Here is a 23175-nt window from a genome sequence, read left to right on the forward strand (position 1 = left end):
CATAATGCCGTTGTAGCATATATCATTTGTAGTACTTGCCTCATAATGCCGTTTTATCATATATCCTTTGTAGTACTTACCTCATAATGCCGTTGTAGCATATATCCTTTGTAGTACTTACCTCATAATGCCGTTGTAGCATATATTCTTTGTAGTACTTACCTCATAATGCCGTTGTAGCATATATCCTTTGTATTACTTACTTCATAATGCCGTTGTAGCATATATCCTTTGTAGTACTTACCTCATAATGCCGTTGTAGCATATATCCATTGTAGTACTTACCTCATAATGCCGTTGTAGCATATATCCCTTGTAGTACTTACTTCATAATGCCGTTGTAGCATATATCCTTTGTAGTACTTACTTCATAATGCCGTTGTAGCATATATTCTTTGTAGTACTTACCTCATAATGCCGTTGTAGCATATATTCTTTGCATTTAATCGGTATGTTGCATATTCCGCACGTCCCAAACTTTTTAGAAAACGGCAATTAAAATTGCGCCTCGCTGTGGGAAAACGGGGCTTAATGCATGTGCGTAAAATGTCGTTCTAGATAATCCCGCACAGGCTAATCACAGACCGACTGCACAGGCTAATCTGGGACGTCGCTTTACGCACATGAATTTTCGCAGTTTTTCCAGAGCGAAGCAAAATTCAACATAAACCAATTTCAAGATGAATAGCAGGTATCACCGAACGTGAGTATCGACGATGTAACTTAAGCAACGTTCACCAACTATTGCCTATTTTAAATGCGATGAATTGGGTCATGTGTGGTTTTAATTGACAGTGTCAGTCTGGAAGATTTTATCCGATAGCCTAAAGTAAATAACTTCCATCAACCAGACACTATTAGACACTATAACGTTACTTGCAGAAACCTTTTACAAGTCCATAATTACTCGAACAGCTAAATTAAAAAAGTATGTCGAAATGAATTTTTGCCTTAGCTGCATTTAAATAAGCGAAAGCCCAGTGTACAATTATGTACGCGGAATTGAATGTTGTAACGCTGAATAGCATGGTGATTAAATGGACTCGTTCTGAGAAAACTGGGCGTTATACATGTACATATGGGTTAAGTTTCTTCCCAGATAAGCCTGTGCAGATCGTTTAACCTATAGTTACCATAAAGTTTGGCCTTAGCGAGAAAACACTACGATTAACGAAGCAAAGTGGTACTATTGAATCATTTATTTATATATGAGATTTCGCATTTGTTCACTAATTGTCATTCAAAGTTATTACATGTCATATGTTAAATTGAATCAGTTTGTATATTTTTTCAATTGTATCTGACCTGAGAGCAAATATAACGTCACATGTGTTTTCTTGTTTTTCTGTAATTATTATAGATCACCTGGTGATTGGAGCAGGGTGTTGACCATGGTCACTGGTATGTATGTTGGTATGAGAACATAGGGGAGCTAATAGATATATAGTGATGGTTATCGTCTTTTGTAGAGCATGGTCACTGGTATGTATGTTGGTATGAGAACATAGCGGAGCTTATAGATATATAGTGATGGTTATCGTCTTTTGTAGAGCATGGTCACTGGTATGTATGTTGGTATGAGAATATAGGGTAGCTAATAGATATATAGTGATGGTTATCGTCTTTTGTAGAGCATGGTCACTGGTATGTATGTTGGTATGAGAACATAGGGGAGATAATAGATATATAGTGATGGTTATCGTCTTTTGTGGAGCATGGTCACTGGTATGTATGTTGGTATGAGAACACAGGGGAGCTAATATATATATAGTGATGGTCTTTGGGTGGTTGGCTGTCCGGTTAGCAGAGTGGTTGGTACACGAGCTACTTGCGTCAACGAATTCTACCACCAATGAGTCCGTTGTCGGTGAGGCATGTGATCTGAATCATCAACGGCGCATGCGTGGCTCGTTAGAAATTCGAAAATGCTGCTTCCAGATTCTCAACATCTACGCAGAGATTTGACTGGTTCCGAGCATAGCTATATATCCAAATCGTCAGTTTCCATGATAACCAAAAAGAGGAACGATATTGTCATTCAAAAGCCCTTATTGTTTCAGTCCATTCAAAACGACGCAAACTAACGAATCGACCCATACTACCGCTGATCAGTACGCTCTCCCTAACTCGGGCACGTTTCTATCTGGCACCGCTTCATTCACTAGCTCGGGAAAATGTTCGTGTTAAGGCAGATCAACACAAAATTGATCGCTTGGCAGGTGAACTGAATTAGCGGGATTGTATTGTGGAAACGTCTACATACACGACAAATGTGGAGTAATAAAACCTACCCAGCAAAAAAAAAACACAGACGGTTCGCGTTTTTGCCACCCGTTGCAAAATCTCGCGGAGCGCTCACAGATACACGTGCAATTTTTGTATTCTACAATTGTTCTCGAACTTGAAATCATTCAGACTGGTGCGGTCCTCTTCGTAGCTCGGCTGAGGAGCTTAATTGTAAGGCTGCGTCCACAAAATCGGGTCGTTAAATTAATGTCCTAATTATTTTTTATCACCATGCGTAAATGTATCAGCAAAGTGCTCTTATGTGAAAATATATCAGTCATGCATAAATTATTTTCATTTATAGAGGAGGTCGGGCAAATTTATACATTAAAAACAATTAAAACAATATGTGTTTTTTTATTCTCTTACAACATTCGATTAGTAAGTAGAGCAATTCCAGCTATTTATCACTTTTATCTCTTCAAAGGACCTGTTTACACACATTAAGTGTTTTCTGTGTTGATTTTTTCCTCGTCAAATTAATTTTTAGTACCGGTTCTTCGAAATGATGGCGTTTTTATTTCAGAAATATTGCATCATAACTTATTAACGAATACACTAAAATAATAAGGGTTGTAAGCAATTTTGCAGTCACCATTTAATACAACATACATGTACATGTAGTTTTTAAAACGCTAGAACATTTAGGTTTCGGTCTCAAAATGTCTCACTTGATTCATAGTGTTTGTTTTGCGGTAAATATTGCAAAATAATATCACTTAGTTATTCGCTTCAACATACACCAAGTTCAACAATAAATAGTTTACATCATTATAATATTAAAGGGACCTTTCCACGTTTTGGTAAATTGACAAATACATTTTTTTTTGTTTCAGATACGCACATTTTCGTTGTAGTTATGATATTTGTGAGGAAACAGTAAATAAATACTGAACCTTTACACTGCTCTAAACAACCATTATATGCATCTTTTGGCGATTTAAAAACCTGAAAATAAGAAAGCATCGCAACGCGAAACTATTTTCTAATTTGCATAGTTCTGTTGTTGTTGTTATATTTTGTGACACTATGAATATTGCTTATATAAAGTATAATATACAGAATTCATTTTATGAGCACGGATGGCCGAGTGGTCTAAGCCTTAGACTTTTACTCCTGGTGTCAGTGGTTCGAGCCCTGTTGAGGGTTACTTTTTTCCTTTTTTAATTTTCTTTTTGTTTTTTTATTGCAGCTTTTTAGATCCAATGTTTAAATTGATCAATATAAAGCATTTAATGATGAACTTTAATACATGTCAAAATATGTGAAAAAGATCCCTTCAAATCTCATTTCAGTTGAGACCGACTCAACTTGCCCTCTCGACTTAAATATTATTACTTGATAAAGATGTAAGCAACGTTCTTCAAAAGGAGGTTAATTTATAACCATTTGCGGGAAATCGTCTACCAATCTAACACGCAAATAAACAGTTTCCATATGAAAAGGTAACATCTCTTACTTTTCTTATTGATAAAACTACTAGTAGGTTGCTTCGGTACACAAATACGCGTTCAATTGACTGACGGCTTCGTATACGTTCAATTTATGTTTGATGTTATTTTACACTAAATCAAATGCCAATGCTGCCATTGAGACCAATAAGGTTACAATATACCAAAAGATTTCCTTAACAAATTCAATGTAAAATCAACAACTTCAACGAAAAAAAAGTCAAACTTTTGCTCGTAGACACCCCCATACCCATACCTTTTCTTAAAGAGTATGCCAAGCCGAATGGATTTAAACAATAAAAAAGACAGGTCATGCAGTATGTAAGAAAGAACTCGACGCGAATCAACGGTCACTGTTTTAAGGCCACCTTTTTACCGGCTGATCTCCAGTTGATGAGGGTTTCCCGCCATCTGTCAAAATCTCATGTAGTCTCCAACCTATAAGCAAAACACTGAATTTGTAGTGTACAACAATGTTTTCCCTACCACATGCACACAGAAATATTCAAAAATAAAGTCATGGCAAGTGCACATACAGAGAATTGTGTCTTCAAATAAATGACGTTCCATTTTTTAGAGGGTATAGCATTGAACACCAAAATGATTTAGTATATTGTAACCATAATGAAACCGCCAAATGTTAAGCATTTTTCCCGTCTTTGCTTTATTTTAGATTGTGAAAGCCTAGTTTTAATTTAAATACGAACATGGCTTCTTGGACATTAGAATAAAAAAGGTATTACATTAGAATATAAAAGGTATGTCTTGCAACTTCTAAGAAAATCTCATTTACCTGAACGCAAGCACCACCAGGTTTTTTCAGTGGGGTTTCAACAAAAGCACAGTATCCTTCAATTACCTTGAGTCGAGCGGTTAAGGAAACAACTTAAGTAATTTCTGAATTAATTCAAACAATGCCGCAATAAACAATATACCTTTAAAGATTTATTTCATTCCCGTTCAACCCATGTCAAAATTGTTTTTTTACAGCGTGTTTAACCAAGCAAAGCCGATAGTTCCATACAGACCCGCAAATGACATACACTACTCGCGTTGTTTACCTTGAGTCGAGAGGTCGCATCCGAAAAGCGAGAGTACTCGATTGCAATAGGCAGTAGATCAACAAAACTTCAAAAATTCGATTCACTGAACAAATTTAGAGAAACTGAAGGATTAATTTAACTTTTTGCATATCTTCTATTTACCATTTAACAAGTTTCTGTTCTATCGGCTGATCCCCTTTTGAGCAACATTGACATGAAAAAGTGCTCAAGAGTTGAAAAAGAAATAACCAGGGGTTTTTTTTAGAGAAAGGGGAAGACGCTGGACGCTGGGTGAAAGGGGAAAAAAGAGTGCGAAAGAGACATATTAGGGGAAAAAATAAAAACTGTTCATTTCAATGTCTATAACTCATCAAAAGAGGCTTGTCTCCGTCCTTTTTGTTCTTAAACACATTTAACACGTATTAAAGTCAAAGTCCTTAATTAAGTTGCAGGTGTAGATCTAATTATGGGAAATGTTTTCAACTATATTTCTGTACTGGGGCCGGGGGACGATGTCAATTTTGTGATTTCAATTTCATGATGAATGGGTTGACGATCTTGATCTGCTACAGTATTGGAAGGGAAAGGAGCAGCAGCTGCCGATTGTCTACTTTCACTTTCACAATGTTCGATGTTGATTACCTCAGAATCCTGATGGGTTATAACGGTTTTCGATGATTCTTTCTTAAAAAATGCCTCGATGCGTTCAGTATCTTCCAATTCCGAATGCTTTATTTTGTTTGTGTAAGAACGCCAATTGTGAGACATTTTTTTCTGTTTTCACGTTTATATCTTGGCTTGCACATAGCCCGGATGAAAATTCGACTGGTTTCTGGTAATTTATTGAAGAAACACCCTTCTCGCGCAAGACCGGTATCCAGTTAAATAGTCATATGATTATTACGATTAGTTGCCCAGTTTACATAACGTTATTTAAGAGCTATATTTAGAATAACTGGGATTCCCAGATTTTTTGTGTTCGTCTGGAGAGAGAGAGAAAGATCGTTGTACATGGTGCAAATTGGATAATTGTCGAATGCTCAAAGGAAAAATAAACATTTCTTTGAGAGAAAATATTATATTTTGGTGAAAAATGATATTTTTGGTGGGGAAATTGTATTTTGAGGGGAAAAATTCTGTTAGGGGAATATCGGCGTCACTTTCTTAGTAAAAAAACCCCCTGAATAACATTTGCAATTTGTTCAAATAAAAATTTGGCATATATATGTTACTATTAAAAGATTTGATAAAATTATCATCCAATCGGGACAGGGTTTACCCACTGAACGTGTGTATATTGTCATGTAACCTATTTTCGCGATGTGCGTTCACAGATTGTTCCATGCAACATTTTCTGAGAATCGTGAAAAAATAACAGAATTTTCATTCAAATAAATCAAACACATGAATTTGTTGTGTTTAAAATAAGGCAGTGGTCTGCAATTTATGTGCAAGTTTAATGAAGAGTACTGAAAAATATGCAAGAAATAGGCATAAATTTGGATTATTTTAGCTGAAGTAAGATTTTTAAATACAATTAAACTGGTGTTTTTCTTATATTAGTCGTGTCTGTAATTATTTTCAAGCGTAGTAATATTAGTAAAACAAAATACTCGGAGCGCATGTGTGTGACATCATCATGAGAGCCACGTTCTTAATGTAAACAAAGTGAGCGAAATTAGGTTATGCTCGAAATAAGGGAATCGTACGATACTTTAGGGGTGTTTCTGCAGTTTTGCTGATTTTTTTACAAGTAGATTTTGTTCAAAATTTATATTCATGTACTATATACAAATAATATGATTTTAGGTGCTACCTAAGTTACGGGCAAAAGCTTTTTAAGTTTTTTTGATTACCATGTATCTTTAATAAATATATGGACATGATTGTGTTCAAAATATTATAATTGTTGCAATAATTAAGTAATGCATCGAAAAAAATCAATCTTAAAACGAGTTACATGTTCCATGCTTGAAGATTAAGCATCTTTTAATTTTTTGTTTTCTAGCCACAGGAATTTATAGCTGGTTCGGTGTCTGTGGTATAGTGCATGGGGTGTCTGCTAACTGGCTTAGTCACTGGGAGGTCTCTGTATTGATCCCTTAAGTTGGAGCATTCTTTAGATAACCTTAAAGACATACTATGTTGTACCATTTGGATTGAAAGTCAAGAAGACATACAAGGTAAAAAGAGAAATGTACATCGAAGAACAATAATTGTACGTCGACATAAATATAAAATACACTTCGAAGTATATATTTGTATGTCAAAGTACATTTGTACTTCGACATACATGTTTGTACTTCGACGTACACATTTTCTGAACAGCCAATCAAAACACTGTTCTCTTGAGCAGCCTTTCCTGCAGATTTATTTATAATAAATGTTTAAAATCTCTTTTTTAATTGAAGACAAAATGAATAAAAATATCAGAATGGCAAAAAAAAACAACACATAGAAGTTTCAAGTATTTAATGCATTGAAATAGATTATATACAAATTTGAAGAAGATTCAATTGTTACCTTTTTAAAATTAAAACTATTCAGCATATTGTATTTATTGATTATGCGGGGGTAGTATCACGACTGTCCAGCGCATTACTGTGTAGGAAATTCCCAACGGTAACCTAACAGTTACCAAGCATTAACGGGATAAATAATGTATAATAACCTCCCTGTTGGTCGTATTTTGTAATAACCATAACTTGCATAAGTCAGAGGTTAATTACGCCACGCCAGGTCAATAAATACGCACAATATCTATGAGTTAGCGGTCGATAGTCGCATAATTTGGTATAAATTATAATAATAATAATACTGTTTAATAAATACGCACATTATCTATGAGTAAGCGGTCGATAGTCGCATAATTCGGTATAAATAATAATGATAATATTGTTTAATGTCAAATATCTCTAAAAGCAACAGATGTAAGGTGTCTTCTGATTGGCTAACACTCAAGGGTCGGTGAAAATTGTACGTCGAAAAACATTTCTTGTTCTACCTAGTAGGTCTTGTAGACTTTCGACGTCATGGTACGTCATATAGACACTAAGTACTGGTCCTACCCAGGAAACAGTTTGTTTCATCACATGTCTCAATTTAAATTGACAGCTTGCTAAAGCAGTTGCATTTAGCATACAGTACACTGATTTAACATAATCAAAATCATGTGATGTGTCAAATCAATTTTGATTGACAAATTTGACAGGATTATGAACCAACTCCGTCATTTCTGACGATACTGATAACAAAAATATTGAGTTGTGATAATGGCATCATCGGTGTTGCTATAAATATATTCTCAGTTAAATAAACTGCCGCAACACATATAACACACATGTAGGAAAGAAAGACTTAAAGGATATAATCACAAAAAGGCTTGGTTGCAAATGCTAAATGGCATTTTAAACATAGCAGAATAGAAACTGGTTAGAAATAAGCACTTCTGTCTACCATGGAGGGATACATGATGATTTAGTATATTGGAACCTTGAGCTTTACAGGGCTCGACATTAAAGGTAGTCCGACTGTCCGGGACAACCAAATTGTTAGTCCGGACAAGTAAATAAAGAAATTTGCTAGTCCGACAGGACAAGTGGTCATTATAATTGTATAACTTAGAAAAAATGCCTTTAAAGCCATTATTTCTGTGGAGATATCACTCATCTTTTCCGAGTATATTTTATATACGTTTAATCATTGAAGCCCGAGATATTCCGATAGATCCATGTGATACATGTACCGTAAAACGTTGTGTATAACGCGCATTTATGTATAACGCGCATCTACTTTTTAAAGCTAAAAAATCGGGAAAAAAAGTTTTTGAAGCAAAAAAATCGGGGGAAAAATTCCATACCGCAGGCTAACTGAAAATCGTTATATTTACATTGCCGATCTTACGTATTCTTTTATTGCTTCAATTATAAATTATTTTTAAGACGATAACGATACAACTAGTTGGTGTTTTTTTTTAAATCATATTATGCGTAAAAATAAATGTTTGGATTTAAATGAATTATGCATGAAATGCACACTTTCCACGAGGATACCATCAAGGTTTTCATCATATGTCTCCGAAGTAACTGTCCACGATTTTATCGTGGAGTACACATAACGGATGGATTAGTTATAACTAAGAAACTGACATTATTGATTGGTATTGTCACCTGGTTATTCATGCATGACTAATTCACAACCGCGCGTTTTATTTACAATGCCGATATCATGCGTTCTTTTCGAGTGTCTAAAATTGATAGGGGACTTTAACGACTCAAACTTCTCAACACCATCACGACATTACCGGCGATAAACAAACAATGGAGGTGTGAAGCCGTTTGCCGGTTCGCATGTTTTGATAATAGCCCAGCTACACAAAACTCGACAGGTGACGCAAATTGCTCAATAATCACATCTTGACAAGACGTATGAAAACGTGTAAACAAACACAGCATCAATTTTATTAACACATTTGAAAAGCAAGAAAAATAATCTTAAATATATTGGGAAATACCTTGCCGACATGCTATTGTAAATCGACAAGTGCCCCCAAATAAATTGTGTAACCCTAGTACAGTAGGGTATAATATTGAAGGAAAAGTAAACAATAACATTTAAATAAAAATGGCTTCCTTGTTTTTCATTCTCTTCTTCAAATTTATTTGATTTCAATGCTCTGTACGTACCTGAAAAAGATAGAAAATATATATGTTAACTTTATAATGTTTGTTCATCTTATTCAGATCGTCAATATAACACTATAATCAACATAGTTACAGTTTAAACACCGGAAAACAGAATGATGCCAATTACCGCTACTGGGTAACTGACAGCGAAAAAATGTCTTGGCATGGCTGTAGTTGTGCATAACGCGCATCAAGTTTTTAAAATGAAATTTTGGGGTAAAAAAGTGCGCCTTATACACAACTTTTTACGGTACTACACTGTACTGTTCACAAGGGAAGCAACCCTTAACATTTTTTTCTTTGCCAAGATAACAAGAATATTCTCCCTTGGCATTTTACGACACCGGTACACACCGGTCTTACAGACAATTAACGTAGTGACGTCCTCCCTATTATGTATAGAATGATTTTTTTTTTAATATCAGTTAAGTACTGTACATATACATCACTTTTAACATTTTCTGTTTGATGTTGGCAACACACAAGTTTTTGTCGGCTATTATGGCTTTGTATAATGTTTAAAAATCAATAATCTCGAGTTTTCCTGTTATTCTAGTCAGTTCTTTTTGTATTGAAATTGCCTACAGTTATGTTTACATGTAATTTGAATGATTCAAGTCTTTATGATTTGAGCATTTTGTATTATTTCATTATTTTGCAAAGTACTGAGCAGAATAAAGATATAATGGTCAGGACAAGTTGCTTTTTGGTCAGGACAAGTGAAATTATGGTCTACTTGTCTGACTGGACAAGTGGCTTCAAAAGTTAATGTCGAGCCCTGCTTTACTTAAGAACTTTTGACAGGTAGAAGGCTAACTCAAATATTGTTGCTCCGATTCATGGTAGAGTAAGAATCAAAGCTAAAGCATTTAATGAACATCAATTTAAGCAAGGTTTTTTGCACTCATGTCAAAAGTTGAAAAAACCCTCAAAATTGGGTAAACATATTGACGTTAATAATACTTGGCCATGGAAGACACAAGCCCCTATTACTGCGCCCACAATTTTTAATGGGTGATTTTATGTCCTTTTTTCATTACTTAAAGGCAATTGTTCACAGTTCACATTGAATTGCACGTTTTGTATTTTTGAAACATGTCATTGTTGATCAACAAATCTATAATAATGTTTTAAATATTCTTAACTAATTATTATAGCAAGAAAATACAGATGATTAAAAATACCATGAATTTGAAGCAGGGACCTTTTGAAGCCAAAGCTAATGTGCTAGCACGGAGCCATGCAGACTTTAGTATTTAAAGGCAAAATATAAACGCTGCTCAACGTATTTTCCAGATTGTTGAGGAAAATAATTACAAATGCTTAATTATTTTATCAATATCATATGGTTATCAAATATTGTTATCCCCACACTTTTCAGAGAAAAAGTCAGTCCGTCCTGGCCACTATATATGTCCTACACTATTAGCTTTAGAACCTTGAAACTTACACACATGGTAGCTATGAGCATATATGCGACGGTGAGCTATTGGGCATTTTGATCTGACCCTGGTGAGGCCTGGTCAGAGGTTTTTCTGGGACAGCAATTCGAAACAATTCGATATTTGGTATGCATATGTATCTAGACAACACCTTTCCATGTGCATATAATTTGTTACCCCTGTGACCTTGACTTTGAATTTGAGGTCAGCGTTCAGGTTTCGAAATCAGCAACCACGATTTGAAAAAGTCTCATAACTACTGTGTCCCTTTAGATATTGCTTTCATATTTGGTATGCATGTGTATCTGGAAAACACCTTTCCATGCGCATACAATTTTTGACCCCTGTGACCTTGACTTTGAACTTGAGGTCAGCGTTCAGGTTTCAAATTCTGCGACCACGATTTGAAAAAGGCTCATACCTATATAACCGTGTCCCTTCAGAAATTGCTTTCATATTTGGTACGCATGTTATCTGGACAACACCTTTCAATGTCATGTGCATGAAATTTTTAGCTCACCTGAGCACAACATGCTCATGGTGAGCTTTTGTGATCGCCTTTTGTCCGTCATGCGTTGTCCGTCGTGCGTTGTCCGTTGTGCGACGTCTACATTTGCCTTGTTCACTCTCTAGAGGCCACATTGATTTCCAATCTTCATGAAATTTGGTGAGAAGATTGGTCTCAATGATATCTTGAATGAGTTCGAAAATGGTTACGTTTGATTGAAAAACATTGCTGCCATGGGGCGGGGCATTTTTCCTTATATGGCTATGCAAAATCTTGTTAACACTCTAGAGGCCACATTTATTGTCCAATCCTCATAAAACTTGGTCAGAAGATTCACCCCAATGATATCTTGGATGAGTTCTAAAATGATGCTGGTTGGTTGAAAAACATGGCCGCCAGGGGGCGGGGCATTTTTCCTTAAATGGCTGTAGTAAAACCTTGTTGTCACACTCTAGAGGCCACATTTATTTTCCGATCTTCATGAAACTTGCTCAGATGATTTGTCCCAATGATATCTTGGACGAGTTCAGAAATGGTAACCTTGGCTTGAAAAACATGGCTGCCAAGGGGCGGGGAATTTTTCCTTATATGGCTATATATGGCTATAGTAAAATAATGTTAACTTTCTAGTTTGCTCAATCTTTATGAAATTTGGTCAGAACATTTGTTTCCTGTGTAGTAAAGTTTGGTTTTATTATGTCAATATTATGTGACATTAACTGTATAAATGTCATTTTGCATTACACAGAATTTTCATAGTTAACATAACTGTTTTAGTCATTAACACTTATGATAAGCCTTTCAACTAAGAGATAACTGAAAGAAAGACAACATGTACATGATTGTGCAGTATTTATGCAGTATTTATCTCCCTTGTTTAACCTGGTTCAGTAATCTATTTTTATGCCCCCCTTCGAAGAAGAGGGGGTATATTGCTTTGCTCATGTCGGTCTGTCGGTCTGTCGGTCGGTCTGTCTGTCGGTCCGTCCACCAGGTGGTTGTCAGACGATAACTCAAGAACGCTTGTGCCTAGGATCATGAAACTTCATACGTACATTGATCATGACTAGCAGATGACCCCTATTGATTTTGAGGTCACTAGGTCAAAGGTCAAGGTCACGGTAAATCGAAATAGTAAAATGGTTTTTTGAATGATAATTTTAGAATGCATACGCGGCCAACAGGGCACACTCTGAACAATACTACTGAAGCAACTGGTCTGTAATCCTATATCTATAATTATCAGTCCAATGAAACATCATTCTTTTAGTAAAATACAGTGGATCAGTAAAAATATTATCAGAATATGAGATTTTTTGTATATTTTGTATATTAAATATTGTGTTAATGTTTAATTTTGTTGATTAATATAAATATAAGCAGGACAGGGGAGGTAATACACTACAGGGGAAACAAATGCAATAAGTTTAAATTTATTGTTACAGATTTGCCTATTTAAATTTTACCAAATGTAAGGCTAACTGCATTTTTGTAATGCATACTACTACTACTACTGCTACTACTACTACTACTACTACTACTACTGCTACTACTGCTTCTGCTGCTGCTGCTGCTGCTGCTGCTGCTACTACTACTACTACTACTACTTCTTCTACTACTACTACTACTACTACTACTACTACTACTACTACTACTACTACTACTACTACTACTTCTACTGCTACTACTACTACTACTACTACTACTACTACTACTACTACTACTACTACTACTCTACTACTACTACTACTACTACTACTACTACTACTACTACTACTACTACTGCTCTACAACTACTACTACTACTTCTACTACTACTACTACTACTACTACTACTACTACTACTACTACTACTACTACTACTACTAGTTCTACTACTACTACTACTACTACTACAACTACTACTACTACTACTACTACTACTACTACTTCTACTACTACTACTACTACTACTACTACTACTACTATTTCTTTTGCTACCACCACCACCACCTACTACTACTACTACTCTATTACTACTACTACTACTACTACTACTACTACTACTACTACTACTACTACTACTACTTCTACTACTACTACTCCTACTACTACTACTACTACTACTACTACTACTACTACTTCTACTACTACTACTACTACTACTACTACTTCTACTACTACTACTACTACTACTACTACTTCTACTACTACTCTACTACTACTACTACTACTACTACTACTACTACTACTACTACTACTACTACTACTACTACTATTTCTTCTGCTACCACCACCACCACCACCACCACCACCACCACCACCAACACCACCACACCACCACCACCACCACCACCACCACCCACATTGACAAAAAACGTATTCAGTGGCAAAAAAACGTATTCACACAATGGCTGCTACTACAACTTATAGCCCATATAGGGGGGCATGCATGTTTTACAAACAGTATTAAATAAGCTGTTTTGGCTGATTTAAACACCTCCTCTTGATGCTTTCTTGAAAAGTTAACAGCTCTTGAAAAAGGTTGGAATTTTGAAATAATTAAACTCTAAATTAGTTTTAACACCAGCATCAAGACATTTTGATATTATTTTCTAAATTATTCTTATTATTTAGATTATTTTTATTTGGCATTTTCTAATTTAGAAAGACTCTATTTTATTTCAATAACCTTAATAATTTTTATTATTTTTACATTGAATTCACTGAAGTTTCCTATTCTCCATAACTATTGTTCTTTAGATTAAATTAGACCTATTTTGTAAACTAGATTTTTGAAGCACTTTCTAGACTAACAGTAACTTATATTTATATCAGTTTTTTTGGACAGATTTTGAACTTCTTTTTACATTCATTAAGGTATTTGCTGTATGTTGTACATTTTTGTAACGATACTTAGTTTCTTTAGACTAGGATTGTACCTGTTCTTAATTTTCTGTCATTGTTCTTCATTATCCGAGTTCTTGGAATAAAAATTAGTTATTTTTGTTAAAGATGCCTTGGTTTTCACTTATAAATAAATTCTTTGAGTGTATTTAGGCGTCCCTGACTGAACGCCTTTAGTTAATTGAATTACAACCAGTCAGTATAGTCATCCTGACGGGAAATAAGAGTTCGTCAAATAAATATTTCCGCATTACATAAGTGCTCACAAAGTTACATAACTTGTAACTGTTCTGTGACTGGTTCATTTGCGTAAGCGAAGGAGACCGCACTACCACACCTGGATAGGACAGTTGAGTTCGATAATGGTTTGGATCGGTAAAAAAACATGTCCGCCAGGGGGGTCTTTTTCCTTATATTTATATAGTTAAAAAGCTTGTGAACACTCTAGAAGTCTCATATTTTGCTTAATCATCATGAAATTTTGGCAAAACATTAGTTATGTGTTATGAGTTTGAAAATGGTTGTGGTCAGTGAAAAAACATGGCCACCAGGGAGTGGGGCAGTTTTCTTTATATGTATATAGTGACAACGTGTGAACAGTCTAGAAGACACATTTTTTCCCAATCTTCATGAAATTTGGACATATCTTGGAAGAGTTAAAAAATGGTTCAGGTCTGTAAAAAAAACATTTGTTGTTCATTCTTCATGATACTTGGTTAGAACATTTGTTCCATTGATATCTTGGGCTGCAAAAACAGGTCATTTCTTTTTATCTCAGGTGAGCGACTTTGGGCCTTTCAGGCCCTCTTGTTGAACTTAGGGTCCTCGTTCAGGTTTTGAAATCTACGACCGCGATTCAAAAAAAGCTCATAACGTCTATGTCCCTTCAGATATTGCTTTCATATTTGGTACGCATGTGTGTCTGAATCTTTCCATGCACATAATTTTTTTGACCCCTTTGACCTTGACCTTGAACCTAGGGTCAGCGTTTAGATTTTGAAATCTGTTATGTGGTTATCTCCGCCGTCTGTCTGTACGTCCTGGCCACTATCTCCTCCTACACTATAAGCACTAGAACCTTGAAACTTACACACATGGTAGCTATGAGCATATGTGCCACAATGCACTATTTGGAATTTTGATCTGACCCCTGGGTAAAAAGTTATGGGGGTTCGGGTGGGGCTGGGTCAGAGATTTTCACTCATTTTTATGCCCCCGTATCAAATGATTTGGGGTTTATTGTTTTTGGTCTGCCTGCCTGCCTGCCTGCCTGCCTTTAACCTTGGTCATAACTTTTGCAATATTGATGATAGCAACTTGATATTTGGCATGCATGTGTATCTCATGGAGCTTTACATTTTGAGTGGTGAAAGGTCAAGGTCATCCTTCAAGGTCAAAGGTAAAAAAATAATTAAACAAGAAATATCTTTAAAAAAGATATACGGCGTTGATAGTTCAATGAATGAGATCAAGGATAGCGATTGTCTTTTTCTGTGCAGTTCTTAGCTGCATCACACGCAGTTCGGGTTGTTACGCGGATTTTTCGCGGCTTATTTTATATTATTACATATTGCTGGTCATAAACCTATCGATACAAAACAGAAAACCAAAAGAAGAATGAAAGTGAAATAAAAACATATGAGTGAGCCGGCCACACGAGAAGTATCCGTATTTATATGTGCGTTCTTCGAACAAACCTGTTTTAGTGGTTTGTCGGGCATTGCTATTTGATTCAATTATTAACAGTATCGAGAATCATCGTGCTCATGCTTAATACATTAGGCAATATGGGGGAATAATTATTGATAAATTAATCAAAAATAATATTTATCATTGAATTGTTGAAAACACATTAAGAATCTATTATTGACATGCCATAATTATATTGCTGAATATCTTCCTTTAACATATTTCTGGTCTAAAGAATATTCCAGGTCACCTAGTTCACGGATAGCGTCTTTATTATATAACAATTTTTTTATTGGCCGCGAACTCCGGTGATGAACTGTATATAAACTCTGGCATTCACACACTGGCCGCGAATTGACCCGATACCTCGCGGGTTGAAATGCAATGCATTAAAGTGAGGCCTCGCTTCCACTGCTCTTTATACTTTTACATGTTAACATGTTGACAGGAATATGGCAGTAAGAACTAAATATGAGAACATAGCCTTTAAGTATAAACGCTTTTGCGCTGGTAATTCTCTGAAAATAAATGCACAAACTGTATTTATGAGAGAATTGAGTGTAAAGCTGTTGCCTTTTCATAAGAGATAAAATTGTTTCATGCAGTAAAACAGTGTTACAAAGATGCGGATATGTTTCCAATGTTCTGGTGGTTTACTCAAATCAGCCAATGGAATAAATGAAGTGTATTCATTTGTACCTGGCCGCGGGAATTTTATTTGGCACTTACAAAGGTCAGGTCAGCTGAAAAGCAGGCTCAGTGCTCCAGCCAGCTTTTCAAAATAGAGGGGAGCTTCCCCAAAAAGGGCAAATTTCACGCGTAATTTTGGAAAATAGGGCATTTGGTTATAAATATACTTAAGTATATACTTTGCTTATTCTATATACTTATGAATTGTAAACATAAGTGCATTGGATGTTTTCACCAATTGTATGCTGTTCCTCATTTTGTGTAATGAAATTATAATAAATATATTACTATCTACATTGGCGCTAAGGAAAACAACTTCGTAGCCAATTTCATAACCGACTTGGGCTAGCATCCGACTACACGCATTAGAGATATGTAGATATCATATTTCTTTCCGGTGTGTGTGTGTGTGGGGGGGGGATTTTGATGTTTTTTATCACTTATCATCATTGAACTGCATGTTAGTCTTTCAGGTTCCAGTTTTAGCATCAGTGGCCTTGTAGAAGAAATGAAGAAAACATGAAATAAATTCAGGGGTTTAACTGGGTCAAATAAATGTTGTGACTGTCACCACTTAATTTGTTACTTTGAATAACTGTAAGCCAATGTTTTTCCACAATAATAATATTAATTAAAACAATAATCTATATTGAAAAATTTAAAGTCTGAACAATGATCAATGTCACCATGAAGTAGCATCCAGTCTGGAGATTAAAAATGAAACATTGATATATTTATTTTACAACACGTTATTTCAACAAATGTCAACAACGTTGACAGTTTTGTTAGGTCGCGAAAATATATGACATTATCAAAATTACATTTTACTTGCAGAGTGATAAATCCTCCATCCAAACAAGCTCTTTATTTGTTGAAATAACAATTGTCTGCCCCTATTCATGTTAAAATTCATCATGATTGAGAACAGACAGTGTTTTAAAGTTCAGAAATAAAATCCAAACACAAATGCTTTTCAATGCCGTAATTTCGGACTTAAAATGAACCGCATATTCGCATTAAAAAAATATGATTAATTTTCAATTTTTAATAGGTGTTTTGAATTAAAAATCACTATTTTGGCAAACAAAAAATCATAGCCAAAGAATTCAGAAGTTTAAAAAAATCAATAGTGCTGAGTTTGATTTCATTCGAGTGTGATTGTGCCTAACCAAGCGTGACCTCAGAGATAATCTTTCACAGCATGTAACTATCGTCTGCAACAAAAGGCTAATTAATGATCTGATAACAAACCATGCCCTTGGGGCTTGTTTGTTCACAATGTGTTGACTTATTACGCCCAGGCAGTCATGTACCGGTAAGGGTGTTATCTGTGTATTCATGTCGATGTTTCTGGCGATTTATACGGCTGGAAAAACAGGAATTTAAAGACCAAAAATGAAAAGGGCATTTGACAGAAAAATAGAGGGGCGCTTTTTAAGGGGGCAAATTTTAGAGGGGCGCTGCGCCCCTCTATTTATTACTAGCTGGAGCACTGAGGCTTAATACAGCTACGCCAAATAAAAAAAGCGGTGTATTAGGGGACATTGTGTTTCTGACAAACACATATCTTCTTTAAGGTTATTTTACATATATTTCTTCATTTCTACACCGATTTACTTCAAATTGATACTGAACATCTCTTATGACAATACGGTCAATCTCAAAGTTCTATGCATGGCCCCCATTACCATCTGTGCAGCGTGGGGATACGCGTTGGCCTCTGCCGCGCCATTTCTGGTTTACATTTTTTTAGTCAGAACCAATATTGTTTACATTTATTTTAGTCAGGACCATTATTGTTTACATTTCTTTTAGCAAGGACTGTTGTTTCGCTTGTTTCAAGATGAAAATCTCAAACACATAGCATACCATCATAAACACAGAGCATACCATCACAAACACACAGCATTACCATCACAGACACATAGCATACCATCACAAACACACAGCATACCAGCACAAACACACAGCATGCCATCACAAACACACAGTATACCATCACAAACTCACAGCATACCAAAACAAACACACAGCATTCCATCACAAACTCACAGCATACCAAAACAAACACACAGCATACATGTACCATCACAAACACACAGCATACAATCACAAACAAACAGCATTCTATGTCAAGCACACACTATATTATTATAGGCACACATCATATTATTTAAAAGTGAGGATTTTAGTTTTAGTGATTAATAGTCTTGAATACTGATGATAAAATGTTGCTTATTCATAGATAAATACATGTAATAGATGGAATATGAAAATAATTGAATGTTGATGTGGCAAATTGTTGAAAAAAGTCAACTTTGATTCTAACTTGAATCAATCATATTTTTGTTTCAAGAATATAGAGTAGTATAATTTGTGTTCATTATGTTATTGATTTTGTTGTTATTCTTGGATAAAAATATAAATGAACAAGCACATTTGTTAAATTGATATCACCCGCCAAATGCTTGCAATGCCAAATTCTGTAAACAACTACTGCTTTAGATTCATACATTGATACACTTAAATAAAGGTTCAATGAAATCCAAAAAGCAGGTGAAATACCAATATAAACATGTATTTTTATGTAAAAATTGGTCATAACTCCATTATTGACCAATTGTTTGAGTGACAATTTGACCTTTGCCAACCTCTTATCAATACACTGTAACTCCAATATAAAGCGCTCCGTTATAACGCTGAATCCCATATAACGCGGAGGGTGCTTGGATCCCATTTTTTCTCCAACCTTCCATTTGATTTCTGATTCAAATCCGTATTATGCAACTTCATGTATTTCAGACAATTCAAAGATGGTGGCAATCACAGTCATGTTGATTGCTTTATTCTACCGTTCGTTGAACCGATTATAATCGCCTCGAGGTTAAACAACATCGACAGCTAATTGGTGTTAATCTGTTGTGTAATGTCAATAAAGGTGTGAAAAACTCGCGTGTCAGTGTTTATTACATGTATTCCTCATCAGAGCGGTTCAGTGCGATAATTTCCATAAGTTAAGTGCAAGCGGGATAGTTATACAATTCAAGTAATTCAAAACGATTGAAACATTCTTACTTTAATATGGTTGCAGTTTGACTATATTAAATGAGCGGCTGTGAAATATACTGCCTACTGTATAAAACAACTTTTTCTGTCATTTCATTATAATTCTAGTATTATGTCATTTAATCTTTCAGTTCGTGTATAAGAAATTAAAAAATGCAGACGATTTATTTACATGCGAACGCAGTGTACCGGCAATTGTTAACAGAGTTTCACTTTCATTTTTGCGCGGTATCAGAAAGTCCCCGGGAAACACGTTTTTTGCATGCGTATGACACAATAAAACCATTTTTTGTACATGAGTCGTATTGCATTCAATCTAAATTTAAAGTCGCTCGTCCAATAAAAGCTCTGCCCCATAATGCACTGTACTCTTAACACTTTTGAAAATGGCATATATGCGTACGGTTGTGTTTACGAATTTCTTAAACATATATCATCATAAATGTTCAAGATTATTATTTTTTAAGTGATGTTGCAATTTTATTGGATTATCGGATAATGTGCACATAAGAAAAGCGGTATGTATACTGTTATCAATACGATTCGGTTTATATGCATGTATTTGCGTCAACACAGCATGGCAATATACATGACCTATATTATAGGCTATTCTATACCTGTTTTGTTAATAGCGCCCTGCAGTAAATGAGCTCAAAACCTATAACGCGGATCCGTTATAACGCTGTTTCGCGGCTTGGACCCCATTGACCGCGCTATATTGGAGTTACAGTGTATGTACACTCATTCCAAGTTTGAATGAAATCTGCACAAGCAGTTCCAAGATTTCGCTCCAGACACAATAGTGTGATTATTTTCAAGTAAAAAAGGCCATTACTCTGCTATTTGCACAAGGATTGCAACAGCATGTCACACACATCATTCTACAATGATATATACTGTTATATCAAGTTTCCATGAAATCGGTTCAAGCAATTCTGAGATATTGTTACAGACGGACAATGCTAAAACTATATCCGTCCACCTATGGCGGTGGATAATAACATAAAGAAAAGAGAAGCTATTTCTTAAACTTTTATTGATTATTATATCTCACAACAAAACATCACTGCAAGAATGCTAAGGGAACAAACTATAATAATAACATATTAGATCAACACCATGTATAAGAGAATATGCATAATTTAAAACCCAAACATAATAAAATATAACATTTAACTTCATGATGATGATTCAAGATGTGAAGATATTGATACATTATTGCATTATTATGTAAATCATAACAAAATAATCATTTATATACAAAATGAAATCCAAATGTACTGTTTTATTAATCATTATTAAATTATAAATCTTATTGAAACTTCATCTTGTCATTATAAAGGCTACAGTGTATGTCTGAATTAAAGTCAATTGTGGTCAAAAACTAGAAAACCTAGTAATGTCTTCAACAATTGGTAACCAATTTTTAGCTCAACTATTATATATGAAATATATATAGTGGAGCTATCCTACTCAACCCGGCGTCGGCGTGAGCGTCTGCGTGTGTGTCTGCGTTAGCGTTAGCGTGCAAATGTTAAAGTGTTCGTACCACCCCAAATATTTTCTTTGTCCCTTGACTTATTGCTTTCATATTTTGCATACTTGTTAACCAACATGACCCCAACCTATAAACAATAGCAGACAACTCTATCAAGCATTTTGTCATAATTATGGCCCCTTTTCCACTTAGAATATGCAGCAAATGTTAAAGTTTTTGTACTACCCATTTATTTTCATTGTCCCTTGACATATTGCTTTCATATTTTGCATACTTGTTTAACAACATCACCCCAACTTATAAACAAGAGCAGACAACTATATCAAGCATTTTGTCATAATTATGCCCCTTTTATACTTAGAATGCATATTATTGATAAAACTATATTAAAGTTTGCTTACTACCCCAAATATTTCCTATAACCTTTGACATATTGCTTTTATATGTTGCATACTTGTTAACCAACATGACCCCAACCTATAAACAAGAGCAGACCACTGTATCAAGCATTTTGACATAATTATGGCCCCTTTTACACTTAGATAATTGAACATTTTGCTTAAATTGCCATAAGTTTTTTATTTATGATCACATTTTATTATTACTTTGACAAAACAACACTTACTTGAATACCACAATGGATTCCACACAAACAATAAAAATTGTCTTATAAATGACCACACCCCACATTTTACCCCTCTCAACCCTCCGCCCCCCCCCCCCCCAAAAAAAAATAAAATAAAAATAAATAAATGATTTTTTCCTTTTTTTATTTTTGAAAGATCGTCTAATAAATTATTGAATATGAACAATTCCCCCATAATGGCTTACGTTATACTGTCAAGCACTTGAACAGTTGAGCGCGCTGTCCTCTGACAGCTCTTGTTCAGATCTTATTTAATCGAGCTATACAAACATTTGAAAAAACAACACTCAACACAATAACAGTTGGAACATTTTTTATCCTATGATTCATGATTTCAAAGTAGTGTTTGGTATTTAATAAAGAATATAAATACAATGTAGATACAGGTATGAATTTTTGCAAAAACCTGCTTATCGTTTAGGTGCACTTTTTGCCCTAACAGGTGGTCTACTTAGTACATGTATGTAGTGAACAAAATGGATTTCTTTACAAATAATTTTACTTACAAAAATCAGATTCATTATCTCATTCATTTTTGTTTTTGTATATTCACAGTTGATGTACTGGAGACAGATTGGTCAGCCAGTGAAAGATGTTCTGTGGGTATTGAGAATAAATGGAATTCTAGCCAGACACAGGACATCTACTTACCTGTTTCCTGTCCATGTGGAAGTGAGTGTAGTTGTTATGGTTTCTGTTGAGCAGCAGAATTAATAATTGAACTTAAATCAGATCATGGAAATCTACTGACAAGATCCAGTGTCTAGGTGACATTGACTGGTTGGAATAGTAGTCTAGTGAGTAGTGGTACCAGAACTAAATCAAGACACTAGACATGTACGGACCTCTATCATGTCTTGGTGGAAGTGACTTAAGTTGGAATAGTTGTCTAGTGAGCAGCAGGAATTGAACTTAAGTCAGCCACTGGACCTGTTCTTACCTCCATCATGTCTTGGTGGAAGTGACTAAGGTTGGGATTGTTGTCAAGTGAGCAGCAGGAATTGAACTCAAGTCAGCCACTGGACCTGTACTGACCTCCAACTTGTTGAGGTGGAAGTGACTGTGGCTGGGATTGTTGTCAAGTGAGCAGCAGGAATTGAACTCAAGTCAGCCACTGGACCTGGTCTGACCTCCAACTTGTTGAGGTGGAAGTGACTGCGGCTTGGATAGTTGTCAAGTCAAGAATTACAAGCCAAGTCTTGTCAGGTAAAATAAACTATATTTCAATAACAGCCACATGCAGCTGAATCACAGATTGGGTGCTGAACTATGGTTTAAGTTTAAG

This window comes from Dreissena polymorpha, chromosome 13 (genome assembly GCF_020536995.1).
Source record: "Dreissena polymorpha isolate Duluth1 chromosome 13, UMN_Dpol_1.0, whole genome shotgun sequence".
In the NCBI taxonomy this organism is placed as follows: Eukaryota; Metazoa; Mollusca; class Bivalvia; order Myida; family Dreissenidae; genus Dreissena; species Dreissena polymorpha.